Source organism: Catharus ustulatus, chromosome 8 (assembly GCF_009819885.2).
Source record: "Catharus ustulatus isolate bCatUst1 chromosome 8, bCatUst1.pri.v2, whole genome shotgun sequence".
Taxonomy (NCBI): Eukaryota; Metazoa; Chordata; class Aves; order Passeriformes; family Turdidae; genus Catharus; species Catharus ustulatus.
Genome location: NC_046228.1, coordinates 4,454,898 through 4,460,897, shown reverse-complemented (window position 1 = coordinate 4,460,897; position 6,000 = coordinate 4,454,898). Strand labels below are relative to the sequence as shown.

The window sequence follows — 6,000 nt, the reverse complement described above, 5'->3', positions numbered from 1 at the left end:
GATTACAGCTTTTGTTTCACTGTGAAGTGTGGTTGTTACATGCCAGCTTCAAACAAAGATGCATTTACAGACAGCGGCGGAGTTCAAATGATTTCCATAATTAGAGATATTGCTGCTTTAAGCAAGGGAAAGAAATTTCTGTTATTTCAGAAGACGCAAAGTTTTTCAGTATAAATTTAAAATCTGCTTAGAAAAGAAGAAACTTCCTGGTAAAACTGGTTAAACATCATTAAGGGAAATTTTTATTTGCTACTAGGACCGATGGCAAAAGGCAGGTGAAGGAGGCTCAGGTAGCCCAGTCCAGCTGTGGGATACACAGACCTCAAGGTTTTTGCCACATTAGCAAAGTATACACAGACCTGTATCAACATCGTGATTTACTACATCCTTACAGCTTGTTAGCTGCAGGATGTCCTTGAGTAAGGGAAGCCAACTGTGCTGTGTGTTCTAAGGGCACTGCTGACTCATATTCGTGTTTAATTTGCCATCGGCCAGGACCCCCAGTGTCATTCCAGAATCTGCCCATACAACCAGGGATGAACTATCCCAGGTGCAGAATCTGGCACTTGGCCTGTTAAACATCACGTGGCTGGTGAATGCCAGTTCATAGAATCAGAGATGACAAAAGAGTTTGGGTTGGAAGGGGCTCAAAGCTCATCCTGCCATGGGCAGGGCAGGCTGCTCCAAGCTGTCCAACCTGGCCTTGGACACTGCCAGGGATGGGGCAGACACAGCTTCTCTGCGCCAGGGCCTCCCCACCCTCACAGCGAAGAATTTATTCACAACATACAACATTTTCCTCCCTGCTGTGGCCTTCCCATTGAACACGAGGTTAAAACCCCAGCAATCGGACTACAACTCCCATCATGCCCCGCGCCCCGCCCCTGTCCCCCAGCCGCACTACATGTCCCATCATGCCGCGGGGCGGCGCGGGCGGTGGGGCGGCGGCGCGTGCGCAGTGCGGGTGCCGGCGGTGCGGACGGAGGCGGCGGCGGGACCAGCCCGTTCCCGGTGCGGGGCTCGGGAGCGGCTCCGGGAGCGGGCCCGGGGAGCGCCCGGCTCTCCTCACGGCGCTCCCGCACTGCCACCACTCCAGTAAGTGCCGCGGGGCGGGGCCCGGCCCGCCCTGGGTGATGCCCTTCCTTCCGCGCTTGCCCGGTGTGTGACCGCGCAGGGCACCGTCCTGCTCCCCGTCCCTCCTTTTTTCCTTTCCGTTTTCCCTGGAAGGCGCTCGGCGGCGCGGGGGTGCGCGGGGTGCGGAGCCGCGGTGGCGCAGGCAGGGCGCTGTCACAGCCCCAGAGGTAAGGGCTGGGGTGATCTCATTGCTCGTCACGCTCCGCTCTCCCCGCGCTCCGCGGCCGCCGCTGTGCGAGCACGCCGGCAAGGAGCGATGTTATCGGGCAGAGCCCGCGGGGATGGGCTCCGGGCTCCCCGAGCAGCCTCCCTCAGCTCGGCTCGGCTGTGGGCTCTCCCGAGGAGGGCTCGGTGCGGCGGGGACAGCCGGGTGTGCCGCGGGTGTCTCTGCTTTGGCAGGCGCAGGTTGTGCGGGGAGGCTCTGGCACGCTCGGCTCTGCCTTAGCTGCGAGCGGGGCTGGTTATTTGCTGAACCCGAGTGTCTTTAAATGGATAACTTGGCTATAAATGAATGTTAAACTGTAACCACTGTTGTTATAGGCGCAGTTTTTATCACCTGTAAAAATTCCAGATAGGCATTTGACATGCTGCTAAACTTAACACAGACTTAAATTCTCTATGTGTTGTGCAGCTCCCTTGGGAGGAACTAATGCATGACCTTCATAAAAGGCATTATGTTGTTACTGCATCAAATGTTTGCAAAATTAAGATCAAGAGGACGGCAATTTTCTCTTTGGCAGGCTGCTGCTTTGAGGCCTTCTGTAAGAAAAATGTCTAATTTTCATTAAGCAGTGTGTTGTGTTTATAATCAAGCAGAATGAGCAGTCTTCAAGTGAGGAAACAGTTATTACTTTGTTACACTGAGCACCTGAGTTAGGCATCAGCAGAGTGGTGTTACTCCAGTAAAACTGAGAGGTATAATATTTTCTTTTTTTTTTAGATTCTTAGGAGATACATCTCTGCATGCGTCACCTTCTCAAAGCAGAGTACTTTTAAAGAGATTATTAGGCATAGAACAAGCTGAACAGCATCAACTTCTTTGACGCCTTCTGACAAATTCCTTGCTTTTCTGACAAAGACTGTAATGTCTATAAAGATAAATTTTCTCTCCTTACCGAACCCCATCCATGACCCTGCAGGACAGGGCCGTATTTGCTCATGCAGTTTTGGGGCCTGTGATGTATGAGGAGCTGCTTCTCACTGTTGGAACCAAATCAACAGGATTTGCTGGGTTTTGTGTTCTGGTGGTTCTTTTTTAATGTGTATTTGGGCTGCATTCATTTTGGTGCAGCACAAACACAATCCTAACTGAGCTGGAAGTGTGTGTGGTAACTTTGGTTGCTGTCTCATGAGTTGCTCTGTCTTATGGAACAGTGAACTTGCATTTTAGATACATTCAGTCTTGTTTCCTCCTGCTTGTTATTTTTAGTTGAGAGAGTCACAGCAGTAACAATACATGAAACTGTCAGGTTTGTGAAGCAAGCACAGAAGTGGAGAAGTGCAGTTTTCCCGTTTGTCACATGAGGAAGTGTTAGAGGTGGGCTGAAATCTCTTTGTGGTAGGGAGAGATGCTGGGCCTGGCTGATATTTGGAGGAGAGTCTTTTAATTCAGGGATAGATAAGCACTGATGCAGAAAGTGATAATTCAGAAATAATACATGGAGGCTTTATGTGTCCTGGTTATCACTGAGTGCTACACTGCTGGAGTCAGCTTTGCATAAAATATAAACCTCTGTGTGACTCACTGAGTTCTATTTGCAGTTATCAAATGTTGTGATTTGATTTTTCAAGTGCAGAAGATTTAATTCCTAGTTCATAAGTTCTAAAGATATCTATTTTCTTGAGCTATTTCTCTGCTTTAAAACTACATTTGGCCTCATGTTCCATTGCGTAGTTCTGGATTTAAAGGGTGAAATTAAAGCAAGAGATGCACAGTGTGTCACTGGCAGCTGTAGTGCAGTGCTGAGATGTTTCAGAGGAGCAGATGCTTTCATACAGATCAGAGAACAGGCAAAGAAGAATCAGTGTATAAAGAAAATAGGCAGCATCTTCATCCTTTCCCTCTTCCTCCTTCTCTCCTCCTGTATTTATTTTTCCTCAGCAGTAGTAGCTGAGTGACAGAAGACAGAAGGCATGTGCATGAGGAAGAAACTTGAATGCAGGAAAAGGCCTTTTTTTTTTTTTTTTTGCAGGTAGCTGGGGCTTGTTCCAGAGGGCAGCAGAGCTATCTCAGCTCAAATAAAGGCTGACTGCATGTCAGAGAGTTGGTGTACAAGAGAGGAAGTGCAGAAGTCAGTTTTTATTGACTGTAACAGATTAGAAAGAACTTGAGGACATTACTGAAATGAGAACAGATCTCTGCTTGTAACACAGTCTCCAGTGCAGTGTTGGATGTTGCCCAAACTGCCAGGCCTGCAAAATTCTTAATCTATTTTAGTAGATTTAGAATTCCATCGATGTCTTTATTACTGACTGTTCCTGGTTATTTAAGCTGACAGTTATCATAGTAAATGCAGTTCCTCCAAAGTGCAGCAAACCAGCAGTGTTGGGGAGTGAGTACATGTTCTAATGAGAATTTTCCTCGCATGCTCTGCTGTGCTTTTGGATGTATCCAGCTCTCCATCAGTGTTTAGATAAACAATAGCCGATGATATGAGAGCATGTCTTGCAAGATGGGTTTTGGCAGGGTTTTTTTTTTTTTACTGATAATTATGAAAAATAGGAACACTCTTAGAAAATATTTACTAGGGTTTTGAGCCAAGTGAACCTTGTGCAGTTGTATAATTGCATGAAAATACAGGATAGTAAGTTATTTCAGTGCCAAAATGGGAATTTAGGTGACTGGCTTTAGCATAAAACATTTTTGCAGTGTGGAACAAGTGCTTAAGAAGTCACCAGGAAATTATATAAAGAAACAGAACAGTCAGTACATGTATTCTTTTGATTTTGAAGTAAATGCAATGGGACATGGCTAGAAGCATTGCTGTCAATGATTTATAAAATTATATAGGAAACCTAAATATAATAATCCTAGTGAGCTTATCTGACATATGAAAATAATGTAACTGCATTAAAAAGTTACCTGCTGAAGAGGTCTGAGTGATAAGAATGGTTCAGGCTTTGAGGTTGTACTTCAATGCAGAGAATCACTGATGTGAATTGGAATGGGGGATATGGCTGAGCTGCTTCAAATTTTTTTCTGCTCTTACACTGATCTTTCAAATTAGGACTTTGAAAATGTATAGGTCTAAGGTTGTCTTGATACATGCTGTACCCTAACTGTGAGAAATATTTAGGTACGTGTTGGTATGGGGCTCAATTCTATAAATAACACTTTCCTCTCAGTGCTAGGTAAAGCAGCAGGGTTTTGTTGCTGTTGAGGAAGGAAGCTGGTTCATTGTCTCAGCACTAAGCAGCATTTTCTCCCTCCAGGGACTTGCAGAAGCATCTAGAATGTGTAGGTGTTTCTTTAATCTTGGAGAAGGAACTTATTAAGCTTTCTGGTGCAGAACTGTATGAGCCACTTACTCTTAACAGATGTTATCTGCACAAGTAGGGAGTTGCAGGTCTGGTAGACATTTGTGGCATTCAACAGTTTAAACAGTTTTCAGGTTTGAACATATGCCTTTGCCTTAAAATCTGAATAGTTTCAGGTATTTTATGTAGAAGAAAGGTGGTTCAATAGTGAGGTTGCTGCTCTGGGACTTGGGAAACAGGTTCAGCTCACTGTGTTGCCAAAAATCTTCCTGTGTGGCCTGGGACAAGCTGCTTCTGTGTCCCTCCATTCTCACACAGAGAGTGCTGAGCAGCAGCAGCAGCTCAGCATCACAGGGGTGATCAGGGATGTCAGGTTGGATGTGGCCAGGGAGGTGCTGATGTGGGGCACAGAGCTCCCTAGTGCTGGGAGTGACACTGCCCAAGTTAAAGAAATAGGGGTAAGCCAAGAGGAGGAAAACCAGGAAAATACAGTGGAAAAAAGGTTTTGACTGGAAGTCTCTGGTGTCATTTAGAGAAAGCAAGTCCTTAAAACTTTTAGGAGCGCTGCATGGCCTTGTTTGTTTAACAGAATTTTAAAACAATGCTTAAAATACCCACACAAACATGTAAATCTTTTATGTTATGGTTCTGCCACACAGGGGACAGTAGCAAAGTTCTCTCTGTTCCTTTGTTAGCTGTTCTCTTCTTTGGAAGATGCTTTTAATTCTAGCTAACCATTGCATCCAGATGTTTTGGATATCAATTTAGCTCATTTGTTTTGCTGGCATGGTAAGCAGAATCTCCTAAATTAGGCCTGATTTACTGACTTTTCATGTGAAAGAGGTTGAGCTTTTCTACCTCTTCACTCTCCCAAAGGGAAAAAAGAATTTGCAGCCACCTCTAATGAGCAGTAATGTTATAGACTTAAAAGGATTTTGGATTCAAAATATTTCTGGTGAAAATAGGGCACTGTCATTGCTATAAATTGAAAATGTAGACTAGACAGCAATTATCAAGCTTTGCAAACATGTTTTCGTTGTTGAGAGTCAACACTCCCAGGAGCAGTCTCTGTATACTGACAGATAGGTGATAAATTAATTCATTTAATATGTAATTGTTTTGATGTGCATGCTCTCCCTGGGTGCTTTGGTACCCACCACATTTACATCCCATGTCCAAGAAAATGTGTTGGAACTTGTTCAGACTAGTGACTTAATTAAGTGTTCTGTTAAGCACTAAAACAGTTACATGCCAGGTTTGTTATAAGAGTGAGCAGTCCTCTTAAAACTGCACTTCAAAAGATGTTGTTCAATATGTTGGTTAACTCTTTAGGGAGGCTGAGAATGACAAATGGGAACTTAGGCTGGGCTAATAATTCAGCTGGCAATT

The 6,000-nt window shown here is 44.9% G+C and overlaps 1 protein-coding gene across 5 annotated transcripts in view; it reads left to right on the top strand.

Moving 5' to 3' along the window:
• The first annotated feature begins 973 nt into the window (after positions 1-973).
• The window catches only part of LOC116999568 (pleckstrin homology domain-containing family A member 1), a 29,717-nt gene continuing 24,690 nt past the window's right edge, over positions 974-6,000 (top strand). For 4 of the 5 annotated variants that reach the window (XM_033066392.2, XM_033066396.2, XM_033066395.2 and 1 more), the window contains exon 1: positions 974-1,095. The gene's annotated coding sequence lies outside the window, so the exon portion shown is untranslated. Of the gene's footprint in view, positions 1,096-1,210; positions 1,302-6,000 lie in introns of those variants that run through there. The other variant, XM_033066393.2, reaches the window with a different exon arrangement.